Source organism: Neovison vison, chromosome 4 (genome assembly GCF_020171115.1).
Source record: "Neovison vison isolate M4711 chromosome 4, ASM_NN_V1, whole genome shotgun sequence".
NCBI classification, from domain to species: domain Eukaryota; kingdom Metazoa; phylum Chordata; class Mammalia; order Carnivora; family Mustelidae; genus Neogale; species Neogale vison.
In genome coordinates, this window is record NC_058094.1 from 186,062,561 (window position 1) to 186,086,524 (window position 23,964).

At 37.9% G+C, this 23,964-nt stretch overlaps 1 long non-coding RNA gene across 1 annotated transcript in view; it reads left to right on the plus strand.

Moving 5' to 3' along the window:
- Window positions 1-1,173: 1,173 nt before the first annotated feature.
- LOC122904079 overlaps window positions 1,174-23,964 on the plus strand; it is a 63,325-nt gene continuing 40,534 nt past the window's right edge. Inside the window, exon 1 of the long non-coding RNA XR_006384148.1 lies at window positions 1,174-1,197. This is a non-coding gene — a long non-coding RNA (uncharacterized LOC122904079). The remainder of the gene's footprint in view (window positions 1,198-23,964) is intronic.

Consider the following 23,964-nt stretch of genomic DNA (forward strand, 5'->3'; position numbering starts at 1 on the left):
TCCCGGTCCCATCCAACCTGCCCCCGGTTAATGCGGGCCCCACTTGACGGCTACCTGGGCAGTCCTAACGCCCTCGTCCCTGTGCCCAGAACACGGCGGTGTGTCGGAACATAGCAGTGGTGTTGACACTGGGGCCACAGCAGCGACGTTTAACCCGAAATCTTAAGGGTGGGCACCTGGATGGCTCAGCCTTTGGCTCAGGTCATGGTCTCAGGGTCCTGGGATAGAGCCCTGCATCAGGCTTTCTGCTCAGCAGGGAACCTGCTTCCCCCTCTCTCTCTGCCTGCTTGTGATCTCTGTCTGTCAAATAAATAAGTAAAATCTTAAAAAAAAAAAAAAAAAGAAAAGAAAAGAAAAGAAAAGAAAGAAAGAAAAAGAAAAAATCTTGAGGGTGAGTTGGAAGTTAGCCAGGTAAAAACATTCTCCATAAACAGTGGTTCCTAACCAGTCACCCCTGGATTTTGCCCCGCAGGAAACTTTTGGCAATGTCTGTGGACAGGTTTGGTTGTTACAATCAGGGGTAGGTGTACTGGGATCCAGTGGGTAGAGTGCAGGAAGGCTGCTGAATATCCCACAACACCCAGGACAACCCCCACAATGAAGAATTATTTACAGGCCCCAAATGTCAATAGTGCTGGGTTGAGGAACTCCCAGAGGAAGCAGCACAGGGATGAGGGAACATGTCTTGTGTTTTGAGGAACTAGATAGTCTTGTTATGGTGGGAAGGCATGGTGGGGAGATACGGCTAGTGACGTGAGTGTGCAGAGTTGCACTCAGGAGTGTAGACTCTGTCCTCAGGCCACCAGAGACTCCCTACAGCTACTTTATTCCAAGGGTCATTGAGAGCCACCGGAGCCTTGGATATAATGAATGAAAAGGCACAGTTTCAGTCACTGGTGTCAACAAGGCATCCTTGTCCAGACCTCTGTAGAATAAATGTTGGAATGCCATGATACTTCTGAAGAAAACTGGAAGTAATTATATTCATTTATGTCACTAAACAAACAGATGAATTGAATTTATATATTAAAGCACTGTTCTAAGTTTCGTAAAGGTTTTTACCTTTTATCCTCCCAACACCCTTATACAATAGGGACCTTGTAAATTTTGCTTTTAAATCCTTGCTTTTTTTCAGATGGGGACACAGAAGCCGTGAGAGGATAAACCACCTTCCAAATGTCACATAACATGTTGGTAGTAAGTTCAAGATTTTTCACCCAGAGCTGCAAGGCACAGCTCAGGTTCTTAACCAGAAGCTATGTTGTCATTGTACGATTTTGCCATATTTCCAAAGAGAAATGAGAAGTCAGTAGTCATTCACCTTTTGTATATTTCCAGTAGTCTTGAAAAATAACACACGGGTTTCATGTTCTTTCTTGGACAACTTTGCATATGTGTATTTATTTTTAAATACTAAATCCATTAATATTTTAAAAGAATTGGGAAAAAATTTCACATACCCCCAAACACTTATGGTCTTCAAAAATAAATGATGAGAACAAATGACTTAAGCATTGTTTCACAAGTTAGGAAATGGTAAAAACCAAGAAAAGCAGAAAAAAAGAATTAAAAGCAGAAATTAATAAATTGGGAAACAAAAATCTTTGGAAATTCTAGATTTTGTTATTTGGAAAACTAGAGACATAGATAAACTGTTAATCTAATTTTTAAAAAGGAGAACATAAAATCACATATTAGAAAAGATAAGGTAGTACTAATTGCAAAACCAGAGGAAATTAGAAGAATACTATTTTTGCTTAATATTATGGAACTACATTTGAGCAGTGATATGAAATTCGTTGATATTCTAGAAACATACCTAGTAACAAAGCCAATCCTAGAAGGAGAATACATAGCTCAAGTACAAGAGAATAAATAGAGAAATTTCCCAAAGAGGTACTATCAGTTCCCACAAAAAGCTCCAGACCCAGATGGGTTCATGGAAATAGTTTACTGTATCTTTGAAGAACTTGAAACTCCAATGTTGTTTAAACTTATAGGAAACAAGAAAAAATCTCCACATTTATTTTATGATGTGAAAAGTTTCAGTATCAAGATAAAAGTGAAAATTATAGACCGATCTTTATTTTGACTATTAGGAAACAAAAGTGTAAACAGAATTCAATAGCAGATTAATGTCAATAATATTCAACAACTAATACAGATTTATTCCAAAAATGTTAGGATTTTTTTTTAAAAGGAAGTGTGATGATTAATGTGTCTACATGGCTGGACCACAGTGCCCAGACAGTTGATCATAAGATAGGTATTATGTTAAGCTTTAGGAGATGGGGCCAAAAGCTTTTCCAAAGGCGCTTCCTGTATAACTTTATGCTTCCCCTGGCATTATATGAAATTTAAAACTGCTTTGTTTCCTCCCCAAGAGTGGGTACTATCAATCTCTTAAATTTTAGTTATTCTTGTGGATGTGGAGCTGTCTCTTACATTATGGTTTCAGTATTTATTCCTCTATTAAATAATGACACTGAGCATCTTATAGATTTATTAGGACATTTGGATATTCTCTTTTGTCAAGTGCCTGCTAAAATCTCTTGTCCGTTTTTCTATTGAGATGACAGTCTTTTTTTGTATTGATTTGGAAATGTTTTGAAAATATTTTCTGTATACAAATCTCTTGAGAGTTATATAGATATTTGCTAATATCTTCTTCTACTATCTGATTTCTAATTTTATTCTCATGATATAATCTTTTCATGAATAGAAGTCCTTAATGTTAATGTAGCCCAACTTTCCAGTCTTTTCTCCTTTAGTTAGTTCTGTTGAGGTTCTAGTTAAGAAATCGTGGTCTTTCTCAAGTTCATGAAAATGTTTCCCTATGTTATATTTTTGATGTTCTTTTAAAAATCATTTACATTTAAGTTTTTGGTTTGTCTCAAGTTTATACTCGTGTAAAAGGTGAAGTCAAGGGCTACATTCATTTTTTTCCTTATGGCTATTCAGTTGACCTGGCACCATTTATTGATAAGACCAACCTTTCCCCAGTGTTCCGTGGTACTTCTGTATTCATTTCCTATGGCTACTGTAACAAAGTCCCACAAACTTGGTGAGTTCAGGCATCAAGACAGAAATTTATTCTCTCACAGTTCTAGAGGCCAAAAATTCAAAATCACTACTGCTGGGCTGTATGTTGTATGTATACCAATATGTTGGCAGGGTGGCCCTCCCTCCAGAGACTCCAAGGGAGAAGCATTCCTTGCCCCAGCATTCCTGTTCGTGGATATATCACTGCAGTTTTGCCTCCATCTTCACATGACCTCCTCTGTGTGTGTGTGTGTGTGAGTGTGTGTGTGTGTGTAGTCTCCTTTTGCCTGACTCATATAAAGACACTGTGATGGCTTTTAGGGCCCATCTGGATGACCCAGGATCATTTCCTCATTTCGTGATTAAGTGTTCTTAATCACATCTCCAAAACTTTTACCATGTAAAGTAACATTCACAGGTTCTAGAGACTAAGATTTGATATCTTTGGGGGTACATTTTTCAGCCCAGTAGAGTCACCAACCATCAAAAATCAGGTGTTCAGGGGCGCCTGGGTGGCTCAGTGGGTTGGGCCTCTGCCTTCGGCTTGGGTCATGGTCTCATGGTCCTGGGATTGAGCCCCGCATCGGGCTCTCTGCTCAGTGGGGAGCCTGCTTCCTCCTCTCTCTCTGCCTGCCTCTCCGCCTACTTGTGATCTCTCTGTCCAATAAATAAATAAAAATCTTAAAAAAAAACTCTTAAAAAATATCAGGTATACATATATATATGTGTCTGGACTTTGTGTTTTATTCCACTGATCCGTTTGTCTCTCTTTGTGCTGTTATCACATTATGGTGATTTTATTTTATACTGATTTTATTATATATCTTTTTTTTTCTGTATTTTTTAAAATTAATTTATTTATTTTCAGCATAACAGTATTCATTATTTTTGCACCACACCCAGTGCTCCATGCAAGCTGTGCCCTCTATAATACCCACCACCTGGTACCCCGACCTCCCACCCCCTGCCACTTCAAACCCCTCAGATTGTTTTTCAGAGTCCATAGTCTCTCATGATTCACCTCCCCTTCCAATTTACCCCAACTCCCTTCTCCTCTCTAACTCCCCATGTCCTCTGTGCTTTTTGTTATGCTCCACAAATAAGTGAAACCATATGATAATTGACTCTCTCTGCTTGACTTATTTCACTCAGCGTATTCTCTTCGAGTCCCGTCCATGTTGCTACAAAAGTTGGGTATTCATCCTTTCTGATGGAGGCATAATACTCCATAGTGTACATGGACCACATTTTCCTTATCCATTCGTCTGTTGAAGGGCATTCTTGACATCTGTTGGCATCTTTTGGTAAATCATTTTATTTTTCCAGGGTTGTTGTGGCTTCTTTCCCCCCTTTTACTTTTCTTTATAAATTCTAGCATCAGCTTGTCAAAAACTGGGGCTAGGATTTTTTTGACTGAAATTCCTTTGCATCTAAAAATCCATGTAGGAGGTAACTGACATCTTCAACAGTATCAAGTCATCTAGTCAATGAATGTGGTAATGTTCATCCCTTTGTTTTATTAAAAAATATTTTTCAGTAATGTGTTATAGTTTTCTCTGAAGAAATAACATCTTTTTTTTAAAAAAAGATTTTATTTATTTATTTGACACACAGAGAGAGATCACAAGTAGGCAGAGAGGCAGGCAGAGAGGGAGGGGGAAGCAGGCTCCCTGCTGAGCAGAGAGCCAGATTCGGGCCTGGGATCATGACCTGAGCTGAAGGCAGAGGCTTAACCCACTGAGCCACCCAGGCACCCAAAATAACATTTAGAAAGCTATTCTGGTGATTAACTTTTTGATTTTTTTGAAAATTTTCCATCTTTCATTGCATGTCTAAAGAAATAGTTAATTTTTTCCATAAAATAAACTTGTTAAATTTATTTATTAAGAATTATACATTATCTGTATTTTAAAAACATTTCTGCACACAATCATATTGTCTGCAAATCCTTTCTTAATAAAATGCAACATAAAGTAGTATTTTTACCACACTTCTGTTAATGCAAAAACCCCTTAGAATTACATATTTTAATTTTACATACCTATTAATTTCTATAAACAAATATTATTTTTATACAATCAATATCAATATTTATTTAGATTCACGGTCATATAGACCTTTCTTATTTTTGCTCTATATCTTTTTCTGCATTACCAGGATTAATCTGGAATTATTTTCCTTATGTCTTTGGCATTCTGTTTACTGTAGATCTGCTGATGAATTTTCTGTTTTCCATGGTCTGAACTGTCTTATTTTTTTTAAGGATGTTTTTTCTGGGGAAGAATTTAAGTTCAGCAATTATTTTCTTTTGGTACTTGAAGATGTCATTCCATTGTCTTCTGTATTCCATTATAGAAATTGAGAAGTAGGCTGTCATTCTTACTTTGTTTCTTTGAAGAAAATGTCTTCTTTTTCCTCTAGTTACTTTCAACACATTTTTTTGGTTTGTTTTCAGCAGTTTTACTGTGATAAATCTAGGTGTGGCATTTTTTTTGTTTGTTTGTTTTTGTATTTTCCTGGTTGGGGAATTTTCTGGTTGAGGTTCATAATATTTCTTAAACCTGTGACTTGACGTCTTTCATCACTTGAAGATAATTTCTATCTGGTATTACTTTACATATTGCTTCAGTGCCTTTTGTTCTCTACATTCCCTCCAAGACTACATATATTTTTGCCATGGCTTACATGTCTCTTACTCCATCCTTCCTTCTTTTTCAGGCTTCACTTTTGATATTTCCTTCTTATCTACTGCCAGCTAATTTTTCTCTCCCTCCCCCATCTCTGTCTCCATCTATTTTATTTTTTTTAAAGATTTTATTTATTTATTTGACAGAGACATCACAAGTAGTCAGAGAGGCAGGCAGAGAGAGGAGGAAGCAGGCTCTCTGCCGAGCAGAGAGCCTGATGTGGGACTCAATCCCAGGACTCTGAGATCATGACCTGAGTCGAAGGCAGAGACTTAATCCACTGAGCCACCCAGGCACCCTCTCCATCTATTTTAGATATAGACCTAGAGCTCTATCTATATATGTACATTGCTGTTAGACACATCAGTTGAGATTTTTAATTTCAGTTTTGCATTTTTAATTCAATTTTTCTGTTGTGCAATTTATATTCTCTAATGAAATCTACCATCTTGTCATCTAATTTCTTGAACAACAGTAATCACTGATTTTAAAGACCATATCTGATAAACCAATATTTTATCACCTGTGGCTCAGGGGTTATTAATCTGTTTCTTTCTTTCTTTTCTTGATTTTTTCTTTTTTTTTTTTTATTTTATTTATTTATTTATTTGGCACAGAGAGAGAGAGAGATCACAAGTAGGCAGAGAGGCAGGCAGAGAGAGAGTGGGGGAAGCAGGCTCCCTGCCAAGCAGAGATCCCAATGAGGGGCTCGATCCCAGGACCCTGAGATCATGATCTGACTGAAGGCAGAGGCTTAACTCACTGTGCCACCCAGGTGCCCCTCTTTTTTTGATTTTTAAAAAAGATTTTATTTATTTTTGTGAGAGAGAGAGAGCAAGTGAGCACACAAGCAGTGGGGAGGGGCAAAGAGAGAAGCAGACTCCCCACTGAGGGGGGAGCCTGATGAGGGACTTGATGCCAGGACTCTGGTATCATGACCTAGGCCAAAGGCAGATGCTTAATGATGAGCCACCCAGGCACTTGTTTTAAAACACTTGTTTTACTTTCTCTCTTTCTCATGAAATAAATCATCTGGTTTTATTTCCTGATGTAACAATAATTTTTTATAATAATTTAAATTCCTTTATTGAACACAACACTTTGGAGATGCTCTGGATGGTGTTATCTAGGCCTAGAGATATATTTCTGGAAGGAAATTAGAGTAAGATACAATCATTTTAATCCAATCAGATATTGAGTTAATTTGAAGTCAGGCTTCGGTCTTTGTAAGGGATGTTTTATTTCTGGTTCATGCCCATTCCTGCCATGTAGGTCATTTAGGTCTCTCAAAGGAAATCCTGGGGAGTTTACTAGGGCTCCTCCTCCACTTATTTCCCTTAAGACTTGTAAGAATACAGGAAATCCTTGCTCAGCTTCTCTATATCTTCATAACCACTGGTGAATCATCAAATTCCTTGATCAGAAAAGTAGTTTGAAATTAATGCCCAGCTCACCCCTTTGTAAGTTCCTTCTCTCCAGAATCTTGTTTCTTCAAGTTCTCACTGGCTTTGTAGTTCTCCAATGTCTTCAAATATATATTTAAAAACATATTCCTGAGCATTTCTAGGTGATTTTAGTGAGACAGTTGTTCTGAAACCAGCTACTCTGTCATTACCAGAAGGATTCCTTTCTGATTACTTATCTTTATAGTATGCACAGTTTTCCCAGAGGAGCTTTTATAAGAGGTAGAAGAATGGTAAGTGTTCTGTGTGAAGCGAGGTGAAATTTTTCTTATGATGCAGGGTTTGGTATATAAGCTCATTTAACTTTTATTTCTTTTCTGTGAACTGCGTAAACATGTATGGGATTTTTCTTTTTCTTCACTAAAAGAAAACGTTTATGGTTTCTGTGTTTATGTTTCTCATTCTTCCTTTTACTTTACAAAGACTTTCAGAGAAATGAAGGAAAAATTCTAACTTTATAATGCTGTCTTCACATTATAAGTCTGATCTCATTTTCATTTTAGTTGTATCACTCTGGCTATTGTTTGGAACATTATTTCAAATAGTAAAAGATTGGCATGAACCTGAATGTACGTGAATGCAAGATGGTTAAATAAATGATATGATAAATTCATATAATGAAATATAGCCATTAAAAATAATTAGGTAGCTTTCTATGTAATGATATGGAACTATTCCAAGAGGTATTAAGTGAGAAAACCAAGATATGGACCAATGTGTGTGCTATTACTGCTACTATCTGTGTGGGAAAAAATGTTTATGCAGTTTTTGTAAGTAATTAAATTGTCTTTGGAATAATATACAAAAATTTGTAAAATTTGCTACTTTCTAGAAAAAGTTACTCCTAGGGAGTGGGATGGGCCACTAGGAGACAGGTCTCAGATGGACATTAAATTTTCAATGCATATCACTCTTTATCTTTTGAATATTGTACTGTGGGCATGTGTAACCTATTCAGTAATGGAAATAAAATGTTTTTTAGATGGAAACATTCATCTAAACATTCATCTTTACTATACTCTAAAATAATCTTCATTTGTGGACATTATTATACTACCTATTATACTACCTATTACCTTCCATTATTTTTCTACTAATATACATATTTTATATAATCATAACCAGAATTTTATGTTATTTTTAAATATAAATTTTCATATTTTTATAATGTTGAAAATTATCTTCAAATTTAGCATGATATTTTGTTAGTTCATGTACCATAATTTACTAATCCTTTCCCCAGTGTTGGTCATTTATATATTTATATGTTTCCTTACTATGTGTAACATGGGGTTGAGTATCTGTGAATGTGTATTCATTTGGATTCTATAATTAACTCTAAAACTTTATGGTTATTTGGTAAGGCTGAGTGAAAATAAAATAAGCACTCTATGGAGTAGAAAAAAGGTTAAGAATGATTATAGATGATACTTTGACTTATGCATGATAAGCATGGCAATTTTCATTTATTCTAACATTTGTCTATATGGACAAAATAAACAGAGTTGTTGCTCTTTAAATATACATACAGTGCAAATTGAACTCTTAGGAAATAATGCACTTAAAGAATCATTAATTATTACCTAATTACTTGCACCACTGTGGCATGGACAGAAAAGTGCTCTGCAATGATGAAGTTGTCAATTATAGTTGATAATTAAGGGGCCAGGTGCATGTTTAACTTAACAAGATAAATATCTGCCCAGATGTTGTTTGTCTGCTGCTTCATTACCAGGTAGGTTAGAAGATTTTCATAAACTAGAAACACTATTAAATGCATAACCTTGCTACATCAAGAAATCTTTAACAAATCTGTTACTCTAACCAATATTCACTTAGGAAGACCGTTCATCAGATTTCCTGGAGAGCTGGAGTAAGAATTAGTATGTGTCTATAATACCATATTTGAAGATTCTCAATGAAATGGCTATTTGAATATAAAATAGAGAAAAAATACAGCAGTACTAGAAGTTGGAGATGATGGCTTTGCATGCCAGAAACACGAAGGACTGTATGCAGTATTTAAATACCAGCTTGCAAGAAGACAGCAAAGAATCAGTTCATGTTTGGACCCTTCCAAGGAACCTAAGAGCCTAGCATGTGAGAGGTGAAGATTCTGGCAGACATATAGTAAAATAAATGACTTGTTATCTGAAAAATGGAGGTCAGACCATATCACTCCTTGTGTGTCTGCTCGGAACACCAGACAGATGGTGGCTCAAACAACAGGACCTTATTTTCTCAGGGATCTGGAGGCTGGACGTTTTAGTCTAAGGTACTGGCAGGATTGGTTTCTCCAGAGACCTCTCTCATAGGCTTGAAGATGACTGCCTTGTGCTATGTCCTCACATGGCCTCTTCTCTGTCCATGTGCATCTCTGATGTCTCTTCTTCTTCTTATAAGGACACAATCATATTCTCTTAGAGCAACCAGGGTGAACAACAAACAGGAACTCTTTTAGTATTTTTTTTTCTGTTCTGTGATTGTAAAATGATTTCAAAATAAAAAGTTAAAATTTCTATGTCCTGTGTTCTTTTTTTATTTTTTTAAGGGTAAGCTCTACACAGGGCTTGAACTTACAACACCAAGATCAAGAGTTGCATGCTCTACCAAATGAGCTAGCCAGGGCAGGGCACTGTGTCCTCTATTCTTGAGTTCAATTTGGCCAGATATAAAATTTTTGGCTTATATTTTATTTTCTTGAATATGTAAATTTTATTGTATTATTTTCTGGTGTGTCATATTACTGACAAAAAATACATGATAATTTGATTTTCTTTCCCCTATCAGGGACTTAGTCCTTTTATTTGAGTATCTAAAACATGTTTTCTTTTGTTTTTGTTTTTTTTAAAGTTTGATAGAACTAGTAGAATATGTCTTTGTTTGGCCATTCCAGGCAAATTTTTCCAACATTTGGTATGTCCTTTTAATATGAATTATACATTTTTCAATTTAGTTAATTTTAATTTAATGTTTCTGTAAAGGTTTCCCCAACTTTTTATTTTAAAAAAATTTTAGTGTCTAGAAAAATTGAAAGAATATCAGTGCAAATATCCATATACAGTTCATCAGTTGTCAAGATTTTACCAGTTGTCAAGATTTTACACTTACTCTGTCTGTCTATACATGTATGTGCATTATTTATTTATATTTGTCAAACTTTTGAGAATATAAAATGCGTAAAAACTGCTTGGGAGCTACTACTTATTTAATAATTGGCCCTTGTGGCAAAATAAATATGAATAAGATCCATATAAAGAGGTCTAAACAAGTTGGGCCAGCAGTTCTTAATAGTCACTGGTTATTATTCTGGGGCTATGAAATAATCACATTTAATATTTTTTTCATAATACCATTCTCCTCTTAGTCCACATAAACTTAAGTAAAGATGGGGCAAATTTTTAATTTACTTGACTTATCAAATAATAATAATCCAGAAATTAGTAATAGCCACCATTTATTAAGCATTTACTATATAAATGACATTAGATTAGGAGATTTCACAGACTGAAAGATCATTTATTTTTTACAAGATGTTGGCAAAGGAAGTAGTATTCTCCCTGTTTTTACAGTGGAACACATAGAAGCAGATAAGTTAAGGAACATACAGTTGACCACATCTTAATAAGTGATAGAAAGAAGATAGTAAGATCTGTCTGAACCCAAGCCCTCATCTTTCCACTACAGAACACAGAATATTTGGAAAACTCAATGCGTGGTCTAGAAAAAATGTCTAAAAGTCTGAATGACTCACATGGGCCAATCTGTACTGGTTGAGATGAAGGGCTGTTTTCTGAAGCTCATTCCTCTTTATGAGGCTCAGATATCCCCTAATGCCTAGTTCTGTGGGTATCAGAAAAGAGAACATTTCTTATGCAGGGTGGTTCCTGTGTGAAAGGTCTCCATGCAGCTTGACTTCCCAGAGAATTCATGTTTTGCCCCTTTGGAAGTAGGTTTGGGATTTCCCTTCTTGGTGTGTGATGTTGCTAAGCTCTTGGTGTGGCAGGCAATCAGGCCAGCATTCCAGCACCCACTGTGCTCCACTTCAAGTAACGGCCCTGATTGGGTAGGAGCTTGAATCCATAGTGTGGCCTCGAGGAGAAAGAATATGGCTTGGGTAATTCTAATTCTGTCTTTGTTTTTGAGATCAGCAGTTTACGTACATAGTTCGTTATTTTTTTTTCATCAGCTTTATTGAGAATTAATTTGCCTACATGTATTTTGGCATTTTCTCTTTCCCCTCCTTCTTTTCTGACTTTCCATAACACATATTTTTAAAAAAATGCAAATAATACAGAAATAAATGATAGAACATGAAAGTTTCTTTCATTAAAAAACACAGTTTGGGGGCGCCTGGGTGGCTCAGTGGGTTAAGCCGCTGCCTTCGGCTCAGGTCATGATCTCGGAGTCTTGGGATCGAGTCCCGCATCGGGCTCTCTGCTCAGCAGGGAGCCTGCTTCCCTCTCTCTCTCTCTGCCTGCCTCTCTGCCTGCTTGTGATTTCTCTCTGTCAAATAAATAAATAAAATCTTAAAAACACAGTTTGTTGGGTACTTATGATATATATATATATATATGTATATATATATATATAATCTCCTCACTCATTTCTTTTCTTTTTTTCCTTTATTAACATATAAGGTATTATTGGTTTCAGAGGTACAGATGTTTGTGATTCATTGGTCTTACATAATACCCAATTCTAATGACAACACATTTCTTCCCCAATGTTCATTATCCAGTTACCCCATCCCTCTACCTCTCTCCCTTCCAGCAATACTCAGTTTGTTTCCTATGATTAAGAGTCTCTTATGGTTTGTCTCCCTCTCTGGTTTCATCTTGTTTTATTTTCCCTCCTTTCCTCTATGATCTTCTGCCTTGTTTCTCAAATTCCACTTATCAGCGAGATCATATGATAATTGTATTTCTCTGCTTGAATTATTTTGCTTAGCATAATGCCCTCTGGTTCCATCCATATCATTGCAAATGGCAAGATTTCATTTTTGATAGCTGCATAATATTCCCGTGTGTGGGTGTGTGCATGTGTGCATATATATATATATATATATATACACACACATACACACCATATCTTCTTTATCCATTCATGTGTCAATGGATAACTTGGCTCTTTCCATAGTTTGACTGTTGTAGACATTGCTGCTATAAACAATTGGGGTCAGTGTCCCTTCAGATCACTACATTTATATCTTTGGGGTAAATACCCAATAGTGCACTTGCTGGGTCATAGGGTAGCTCTATTTTCAACTTTTTGAGGAACCTCCATACTGTATGCAGAGTGGCTGCACCAGCTTGCATTCTCACCAGCAGTGTAGGAGGGTTCCCCTTTTTCCACATCCTCGCCAACATCTGTCATTTCCTGACTTGTTAATTTTAGCCATTCTGACTGGTGTGTGATGGTATCTCGTTGTGGTTTTGATTTGTATTTCCCTGATGCTGAGTGATGTTGAGCATTTTTTCATGTATCCGTTGGCCATTTGGATGTCTTTTTTAGAGAAATGTCTATTCATGTCTTCTGCCCAATTCTTGATTGGATTATTCTTTGGGTGTTTAATTTGATAAGTTCTTTATATATTTTAAATACTAGCCCTTTATTTGATATGTCATTTGCAAATATCTTCTCTCATTCTGTCACTTGTCTTTTGTTTTTGTCAGTGGTTTCCTTTGCTGTGTAAAAGCTTTTTATCTTAATGAAGTTCTAACAGTTCATTTTTGCCTTAGTTTCCCTTGCCTTTGGAGATGTGCCTAGTAAGAAATTGCTGTGGCCAAGGTCAAAGAGGTTGCTGCCTGTGTTCTCCAGGATTTTGATGGATTCCTATCTCACATTTAGGTCTTTCATCCATTTTAAGTCTATTTTTTTTTAAATTTTTATTTAAAAGTAATTTATTTGAAATTCATATTTCTTTATTAAGCTTTTGAACCTAGTGCATATTTAGCATATCTCAATTTAGATTAGCCACAGCCACTGTCTTCTCTGTGGAACAGGGCAGCAGATGCATCATTTTGTGCTTTTGCCAGCCCTTTTCAGGTTCTTGCACACCACCAACACACCACGATCAAGAACCTGAGTTGATCCTGGAGAGCAAGCAACAGAAAATACTCAGGTTTACCAATCACTGGGATCTGGAGTTCATTGTGTTGAACTAAGTGGTGAGAGCCAAGATTCTAAGGGAAGCCTTGAGCCTTTATGTTTAGAAATGGACAGACAGCATCCTCCTTCCAACTGACTATCAGTGATGGGGATTGTAATAAACTATGTGTGGTGTTTCTGGGATTTGTAAACATCTCTGCTTCCCTCAGTGTCCAATCTCTATTCGGTACCTTCAAAGCTCAAGTCATACTTGGTGATCATAAGTTGAGTTTCACCAAAGCATTGTGAAATGGTAACACAGTGCTATTCTAGGATAATGTGAATAATCATGGGATCAGAAGACTGCTCACTGAAATTTATGTCTCTTATCTGAGGTCACCTGAGTGGTTATTCCAGAAAAGAGAATCAGTTTTCCTCATCTATAAAACTAGGAGATGGCCAAATGAGCAGCATAGTTCCTTCCTATGCTGAAATTGTGTGACTACCATATAAACGAAGTAAATATAATAAAAGAATAAATCTAAAATCATTTGCTGAATGCACTCAAGCCTTATTAATATAGAATTATCAGTGTATTCTAAATCTATGAAAAGCTAAATTTATGAAATATTATTATAGAAAAGAGGTTCTCATTTTTTTTAATCTTTTTTTTCTTTTTTCCAATTTATTTATTTTCAGAAAAACAGTATTCATTATTTTTTCACCACACCCAGTGCTCCATGCAAGCCGTGCCCTCTATAATACCCACCACCTGGTACCCCAACCTCCCACCCCCCCGCCCCTTCAAACCCCTCAGACTGTTTTTCAGAGTTAAGTCTATTTTTGTGTGTGGTATAAGGAAATGGTCCAGTTTCATTTTTCCACATGTGGCTGTCCAATTTTCTCAAACCACTTGCTGAAGAGACTGTCCTTTTTCCATTGTATATCCTTTCCTGCTTTGTCAAAGATTAGTTGACCATAGGGTTGAGGGTCCGTTTCTGGGATCTCTATTCTGTTCCATTGATCTATGTCTGTTTTTGTGCCAGTACCATATTATCTTGATGATTACAGCTTTGTAATAGAGCTTGAAGTCCGGAATTGTGATGCCACCAGTTTTGGTTTTCTTTTTCTTTTTCAACATTACTTTGGCTATTTGGGAGCTTTTCATGTACTGTACAAATTTTAGGATTATTTATTCCAGCTCTGTGAAAAAAGTTGATGGTATTTTGATAGGGATTTCATTGAATGCGTAGATTGCTCTAGGTAGCATAGATATTTTAACAATATTTGTTCTTCTAATCCATGGCCATCAATGTTTTTCCGATTTTTTATCTTCTTCTATTTCCTTCATGAGAGTTCTATAGTTTTCTGAGTACAGATCCTTTGCCTCTTGGGTTAGGTTTATTGCTAGGTATCTTACAGTTTTGGGTATAGTTGTAAATGGGATTGACTCCATAATTTCTTTGTCTTCTGTCTCATTGCTAAATTCCTGTATGAGTTCTAGTAATTTTGGAGTGGAGTCTTTTGGGGTTTTCCACATAGAATATTATGTCATATGCAAAGAGTTCTTCTTTGCCAATTCAGATGCCTTTTATTTCTTTTTGTTATCTGATTGCTGAGGCTAGGACTTTTAGTACTCTGTTGAACAGCAGTGGTGATAGTGGACATCCTTGCTGTGTTCTTGACCTTAGGGAAAATGTTCTCAGTTTTTCCCATTGAAAATGATATTCACTGTGGGCTTTTCATAGATGGCTTTTATGAGATTGAGGTATGTTCCCTCTATCCCTACACTGAAGAATTTTATTCAAGAAAGAATGCTGTACTTTGTTGAATGCTTTTTCTGTCTCTATTGAGAGGATCATATGGTTCTTATCCTTTCTTTTATTTATGTAGTGTGTCACATTGACTGATTTGCCAATGTTGAACCATCCTTGGGGCCCAGGATCAAATCCCACTTGGTTGTGGTGAATAATCCTTTTAATGTACTGTTGGATCCTGTTGGCTAGTATTTTGGCGATAATTTTTATATTCATGTTCATCAGGATGTCACCAGGGTCTGTAATTCTCCTTTTTGGTGGTGTCTTTATCTGGTTTTGGGATCAAGGTAATTCTGGCCTCATAAAAAGAGTTAGGAAGTTTTCCTTCCATTTTTATTTTTTGAAATAGCTTCAGAAGATATATATTAATTCTTGTTTAAATGTTTGGTAGAATTCTCCTGGGAAGCCATCCAGCTCTGGTCTCTTGTTTGTTGGGAGATTTTTGATTACTGTTTCAATTTTCTTGATGGTGATAGGTCTGTTTAGGTTTTCTGTTTCCTCCTACTTCAGTTTTAATAGTTCATGCATCTCTAGGAGTGCATCCATTTCTTCCAGATTGCCTAACTTGTTGGCATATAGTTGCTCATAATATGTTCTTATAATTGTTCGTATTTCTTTGGTGTTGGTTGTGATCGCTCCTTTTTCATTTATGGTTGTATTTATTTGGGTCCTTTCTCTTTTCTGTTGATAAGTCTGGCCAGGGGTTTATCAATCTTATTAATTTTTTCAAAGAACCAGTTCCTAGATTTGTTGATCCATTCTACTGTTCTTTTGGTTTCTATTTCATTGATTTCTGCTCTTACCTTTATTATTTCTTTTCTCCTACTGGGTTTAGTCTTATTTCCTGTTCTTTCTCCAGCTCCTTTTGGTATAAGGTTAGGTTGTGTATTTGAGATCTTTCTTGTTTCTTGAGAAATATCCTAACTCATTTCTTGCAACAACTCTATGAAAAGGCATTATTATTCCTATTTTGCAGAGAATGAAAGTGAGACATAGATTAAGTCATCTTTCCAGAAGGCCTACCAGGTAACAAAATCATCTTCTTAATCATTGCACTGAACTGCATTAATGCTTGCTTGGCTGACTCGCAAGCTTTCTCACTTCGGCTCTGTTGTGGTCCTTCTGCCACATGATCCTTTTCAGAATATTTTCTCCTCTGTCTTTGACTTCAGCGGTATCTTTTTCTGATGGCTTGTACTATGGGGAACTCACTAGCTAGGAGGCTTTTTAAGAGCAAGTAGTAATTCTGTTTACTTACACAGCAGCAGTGCCTGTAGCACATGGAGTTGCTAAGTAGTAAATCTTCATAGAAACAGTAAGTAAACAAACAGAATTTTTAACCAACAGTCCCTTTTATGCATTATCTTACTTAGTCTTATGAAAGTAAAATAAACTCTGTTTTAAAGGGATAATGTACACTGTTCACTGTTCAATTCAAGTCATGAATTTCATACTATCAATTGTTTATGCAAAGATTTTATAAGAATAATAACATGAAGAGTTTAGGATTTTTTTATGTGCTGTCTGGAGAAGCCAAATGTTCTTTTTTATATATTAATGTTTATTTGTCTTCCATTATCTTCTGTTTTTTCTATTTCATGTAGGCACTTTTCTCTCGTGCCCAGGTTATAGCTCTCTTGCCCCAGACTTCTCGGTTTGCATTTGATGCCCTCTACCTCATGCCTCCTTTCTCTTCTAAAGCCAAAACTTTCTAGGGAAGAAAAGTTAAAACCCCACCTGAACTCTCTTCTGTGTAGGTAGCCTGGCTTCATACCCCATATTTCTCCCTGCTTTGTATTTGTTTTCTGAGGAATCATGTAGGTGGGAACAGGCTATGGGTTTGAAGAACTTTGGCAGCTTTTCCTTCAGAGGTTGCTGAGCACTTGCTGTTAGAGGACAATTTTCATCTCTCTAGGGTCTTCACGTCGGCACCTTCTTTGGCCTCCAATAGATCTTCACCTACCCCTAGGACCCCCTAGGAGGTCACGCTTGCCATGCCCTATGCTCCTGTCTAATTCAGCCATGATCATCGAGGAGCCTGACTTCAAACCTGCCACTGGTTTGCAATTTGACCTTTTAGAAGTTGGTAGACCTTCCTCAACCTCCTGGGAATCAGAACTTACTTCAGAAAGAGAATAGTGAATTGAGAATTGTGGAATACAGGTCTTAAAAAAAAATCAGTAGCGAAAAAAGTTAATTATGCCAGTGTTTCTCCACCCAATTTGTTGATGAAAGAGCCTCCAAAATCATTACCTGTCAATCCCATCCTTCAGATAAAAGACTCTTCCTTTGGAAACAGTCATCACATGAAAATCTGAGAGCCAATATCAATATTTATTAGGGGACACACACCTCTCCTGTCCTGTTGTATCATGGATTTATAGTACAATCAGTTATCCTGGGGTCCCTGAGCTCTTTCAAGGGTTGTGCTGAAATTAAACATGTCGGCTGTTCTTTGGGAGAATCACACAGTTTCAGACATTTGCGTAGCTGACTTGCCTGCAGAAGTATGAAAGTGGTTCTTTTGAATCTCTACTTGGCAAAATATTTCTTCTTTTATTTCCCCTGCCCCTGTTGTTGCTGGCACTTGGTATCTGAAGACCAAGTGCCTCTGGGAGTGGCTGACATGTTCTTCTGTGACTATATAGGTCAAAAGGGAGTTGAAGTTTTATGTTGGCCCCTGAGTGCAAAGAAGAAACAGAAAGATGAAAGGTCACTGAAAGATGTGCCAGAGGAATAAGAAACGTACAATTGAGAGGAAAGAAAAAATCTTTTTTTAAGAATTATTTTTGGAGAAAGATTAGGTCAATCAGGAATGTTAAAAACGTTCAATATGGAAAATAAGGAACAGCAAATGGTCCACATGAACTGAAATTAGTGCCACGACAGATTTAGGAAGGACCCGCATGGCTCTTCCCTAGAGGTAGCTATAACCTTCCCTCAATGGTCAAGGACTCTGAGTTGTGTATCGGGTATAATTCTCCTTTTTCATCTCCAAGAATTTTCTAGGAGCAAGGATCAAAGGCATTTGTTGAGTGAGTTAATGAGGAAGTGAATGAATGAAGGGGACAGAACAAGAACAAGGATACTTCCTCTCTGACTGGTCAGACAGCACCTGGATCATTGTGCTCAAACCAAAGGACTGCTGAGATGGTGATGCTGTGGAAACCATGTCAGATGAGGGATTTCAAAGAAACTGGGCAAAGTTAGCTCTCAAGAGGGGACATGTAAGGCTGTGGACATACCACATAGCTGCTTCCAAGTAGTTAAAGTCTCAGTGAATTAAATAAAAAACTCAGCGGCTGCTGGGGGCCGGCACTGGGCCTGGAACCCGGAATGTGGAGAAGATGAAGATGAATATGTCCTGCCTTCTGGACATCTCTCATGTGGGAAGGAAAAGGAGACTGATTCTGGCAGTTGGAAGATAAGATTTCAGTTTCATCGAAGGAAAAGGATCTTTACAAACAGACCCAACTGACAAGGGGATGCTTACAAGACAGCAAGGCTTCCTGCTGTGGTGGTTCGTAGTGTAGGTGACAAGGAATTGTAGATGTTCTCTGCATTCCGGTAGGGACAGGATGACCACCTACGACAGGGCTATTCTTGGACAGGATTCTCCATTCCCTTCCATCTCTCATAAACTCTGTGTTTTTGAATCCGAAGGTTTGGGAGAGGAAAGAGGCTAAAGTAGCCAATTAATAAAGGGAGCGTAGTTTGAGTTCACTAAATCATACTGGTAATAGCTAGCTTCTGCTGAGAGTTTACCAAGTCCTTGGCAGTGGTGGGCAGCACCTCTCTGATGAGGTTGAACTATTTTGTTTTCTTTTCCCAGCAGGGAAAACAGCTGAAGTAACTTGCCCAAAGAGCCACAGCAGGTCACTCGTCATGGGGACGGAGGGGACATGCTTGAACCTCCAGGCTGAGCCACCTCACTTACTCAGACCTTGGGTCATTTCTTGACTCAAACCTGCACTTGTGTGCCTGCCAGGAATGATACCTTTAGGGATTTGGGGAGTGCGTTTAATTTTGCTACAACTTGCAGAAGCTCATGTGAAGGCACACCAACTGTATGAGACTGTGGGAATGTGAGGAGCTCTGGAAAATTACTTAGAGCAAGGGTTCTTACCTGACATTGTGTGTGTGTGCGCATGCTCACGTCCATCACTCTATGAAGAGATCTGTAGCTTTAAACATGTTCTTATAGGGGTGACCCATAACCTCACAAAAGTTTAAGAAATGCTAATGTAAGGCCTGCCACAGCTCCAGCGGGGAAAAGAGAGAGCCCATCCAAGCATGGGCTTTTATTCACAAAAGGAGTCAGCAAGCTTGAAAAAGAAAAAACAAAACAAAACCCCAGCAATTGCAGTTATTAAACCAATTAATTCTGATTGTAGGAATCATCTAGACTTAACCTTGTGGGATTCGCTTTACTAGGTCTTTCAGACTCTGTTAGGAGGCATTTAATGGATGCTGCTGTTTCCCTAAAGGAAGTTGGGAGCGCAGGAAGAACACAGGAACTAACTGGGCTGGGGAAATGAGGATTGCTCACTGTCTTTACTTCAGCACCCCTCCCCTAGGGTTTTGCAATATTCAACAGTGGAGTCTCTGAATGATCATTTTGTTTCCACAAAACTTCATTTCTCCCACCTTCGATCCTTGCCTGACACCATCAAGCATCGCATGGCAGTGAAAACAAAGGCAACAAAATGGAAACTGGATAGATCAAAAGCAATCAGATTTCCAAGTAGAAAATTCATCTCTGTTTCTGAGCATCTGAAGATGCTATTAACATTGTTGCTGAATGCTTTTGATGCCAGAAGAAAACTCTCCTTGCATAATAACTGCGTGCTCATTCATGCTATCTGTGAAGACTGTTCTTTGACAGAAAACTTCTGTGAAAGGTACTGGGAGAAGAGAGGGTTGATTTTATTAACTAGTTTTATATTAAGCACTTAATGAATCTATTCCCATATTTCTGTTGACACTACATAAGAGATCAGTATCACTTGTATTTGTGTTAATAGTCCCTTCTCTTACAGGAAATGACCCAGGAAAAAGAAAGAAAAGCAAATATTTTTCAACAAATGAAAAAGATCACTTCTGTTTTGACTTAGTTTCTTTTCTTTTCTTGCTTAATTCTCAAACCTGCTTTGGAAGGATGGCCCCTTGCCTAAGTGTCCATCACCACTTTACATGAACTTGCTAACATCTCCCTTACTATGTACCCTGCTTTGGACTTCCCAGTATAGTTTTAGCAGATTAAGGATTTTTATTCTTTATCAGAGGTGGTTCTGGATTTGTTAGCCATGAGGCTGTGGATCAGTATATATTGGTTCTGTTGATTACATCAAGGTGCTAATAAGATGGAATAATATAATTGATGTACGAACAGTTGTCACAGTTTATAAACTGCTTTCATATGCAGATCTCTTCTAATTTTAATAAATCCTGTTATCTTGTAAAAAAGTCCAACTTTCCTAGCAAAATATATTAGGTGATTATCTCTGGAGAATCCTGACAGATACCTTATGGTACCTATGTCCATGTCTGTGTCTCTCTCTATTATCTCTCTGTCTCTGTTTTAGAGGTCACATCTCCTTTGCTACTAGAGCAGTATGTAGCTGGGACTTCTTTTCCACTGAGAAGAGAGTTAGCCCACACACTTGCTGGAGATGGGGAAGATTCCAAGTCTTGATCCTCCTCTAATTTCTATGAGCCAGAGGGTCAGCTTGTTTCTCTTGACTTTTTTTTTTTAAGGTTGTGTCAGTTTTACAGATGAGTGGCCATATTCATTAAATGCAGGCTTAACTAGTTTAATGGAGGGGGTCTGGGGGCCAGGGAGGGAGTAGCCTATGGTTTGCTCTGTGGACCAGCAGTGCTAATAATGGAAGCACATATAGCCACTGCTCTTAACAGTATTAGCAATTATTTTTCTTTACAAATCTGATTTATTTTTAATAGACTTTATTTTTTAGAACTGTTTTAAATTTATGAAAAAGTTGCCAATACAGTACAAAGTTCCCGTACACCCCATACCTAGTTTCCCCTATTACTAACAGCTTGCATCAGTGTGTTGTATTTGTTATAACTCATGAACCAATAATGGTATGTTATTATTAACTAAAGTCCCTAGTTTATTCAGATTTCCTTCACTTTTACCTGATGTCCTTTTTCTATTCCAGGATCCCACCCAGGCTACCCTACTACATTTAGGCTTCTTTTTTTCTATGACAATTTCTCAGACTTTCCTTGTTTTTGATGACTTGGCAGTTTTGAAGAGTAGTTGTCAGGTGTTCTGCAGATGCCCACAATTGGAATTTATCTGATGTTTTTCTCAGGATTAGATGGGGGATATGGGAGAAGGTTCATGGAGGCAAAGCACCATCTTCATCACATCATTTCAAAGTGAAAGGTCCCCCAATGATAGGTCCCTGATCAAAGGAGCGAGACTGATACAAAGCGAAAGTCAAGCAAAGCTTTATTTCACACCAAGCATTGAGAATCAAACTGACCGTTTGGGGCTGCCTCTTACAGAGAGGGCCACCACCCCCAACCTCACAGACTAACTTTTATAGAGCAAAGGCCATGTGGTTGAGCCTGACCACACACAGGTGGCCAATGAGATTGCAACACACAGAGAAAGCTGCATAGTCATGCTAGGTCACACACGGGTGGCCAACTGAATTACAATTCACCCCATAGTAGCTATTTGAACTAGCCTATCACCTTGGTCAGAATTGGCGCCCAAAAGGCGGGGCCCACACTCCTTGGTAGCTAGGAAGACAGTATGCACGCCTCACTGATTGGATGTCTCCCCCTGACCCGACTCATCCCTGCATCCGGGCTCTGTTATCTCCACCTGACCTGACCCACCCTTGTATTTGGGTTCTGTTACCTGGGACTGGTCGACCATATTATACTACTTTCCTGGACTTGCTTTTAAGTAAGTCCCCTGGGGGGAGGCAGGGTCAGTTTAAGTTTTACTGCACAAACAACAAAATGGCTATTTAATCCAAGATGGAATTGCTCTGGTTAAATAGGCCCTTACAAATGTATATATTATCAACATGATTCCTGACTATAGATGTTGACCTTGAGAACCTGGATGACATGGCATCTGTCAGATTCACCCCTGGAAAGTTCTTTTTCCCAAAACTCACTATGTGCTGCCCACACCTGAGAAATAGGGAGTTATTTTGCCCTCCTTCATGGTAGAGTCTCTACATAAACTATTTGTATTCTTCTGTATGGGAAACTTGTCTCTTTCCCCTCAGAAATCAATTTTCCAAAAGTAATTAAACACAATGGCATCAAAATTTTAGAAGGGAAATATACTATCATTTCTTTACAACGTTACTAATCTGTCCATCCAAGGTATATATTTTGAATCACTCCACAAACCCACAATTCAGTTATGGCTACAGAGTTGCCAGGTATTGCAGAAAGCTCAAGGAAGCAGTAGGTACAGTTCCAGTCCGTTGGAAAATGCTACAGGAATAGCTGGGAAATTCCTACGTGGGATCCTGAGATTCCCCAGGGCAGCTTCAAGCCAGGCAGGTGGAGGGCTCCACAGTCACAGGTGCTGTGATAAGGACTGGTAATGCCAGTGTGGCTTAGAGTGTGCCCTGGGGCCCTAGCCTGAGAAGGAGTGCAGTCCCCTGGGGACATCTCAGTAGGTCCTAAGTGGTCAGTGGTGGAAGAACATATGAAAAACTGGTGGTTGACCAAAGGTGCTTTTAGAAAGCTTAAGTTGATCTTGAAGAGGAGGAGGGTAGGAGGGAGCTGATAGGACGGGGTGGCAAGGCCTGGAGGGAAGGAGTTGGAGACAATTGCCCTCCCTCCTGCTCTGTCCTTTGTCTCAGCTTTGTTATCTCTGTTGTAAGGATGGGAAGTAAGGACCTCAGGGGAACAGAATTGACTTAATTACTCTCCTTGGTTTAGCTTGGTTTTGTTTTGTTTTCACCCTTCAATCATTCTCCCCAGTCCCATTCTCCTTGCCCCATATGTACTCACTCTGCTATGTTCAAGCTGAGTCCTTTCCATCTAATTTCCTAATACTCCTAGTTTTTTAGTGCTTACTGCAGTGTTGTTTTGAGTTTGTCATTTTATTTTACTTTTTTATTTATAATTTTTTTCAGTATAGCTGACACGATGTTACATTAGTTTCAGGGGTACAGCGTAGTCATTCAGCTTCTTGTATGTTATGCTGTGCTCATCACCTGTCTCCACAGAATGCTATTACAGTATCAGTGACTCTATTCCCTATGCTGGACCTTTTATTCCTGTGATTTATTCATTCCATAATTGGAAGCCTGTATCTCCTACTCTCCTTTACCGATTTGGCCTATCCATTTAAACATTTCTATGATAGTAGTGTCATGCTATACATATTACTTTTTTTTTTTTACTTTTTAAAACATTTTTTCTTACTTTATTTTTAAATCTATTTATGAATTCTCCCTTACCCTGCCTTTTGTTCTATTCAGGCCAGGCCTCCAGTGGATTGGATGAGGCCTGCCCACATTGGGAAAGGTGATCTACTTTATTCAGTGTATGGATTTAAATATAAAACTCACCTGGAAATGCCTCTAGACATACCTAGAATAATTATTTTAACCAAATATCTGACTTCCCCCCTCCCCATGGCCCAGTCAAGTTGACACATAAAATTAACAATCAGAAAGAGAGAAGGAGGTAGGGGGCAGGTAATGCATTCAGTTCTTTTCTAGAAAAGCTGTTGAACGTCTAGTAGTTAGGACATTGGGCCTATAGGAAATATATTTAAGCATCATATTCAGGACAGCTGTAAATAACATTTAAATTTAAATAAAGGTTATTGAATTTCAACTTCTAGAACCAATTTAT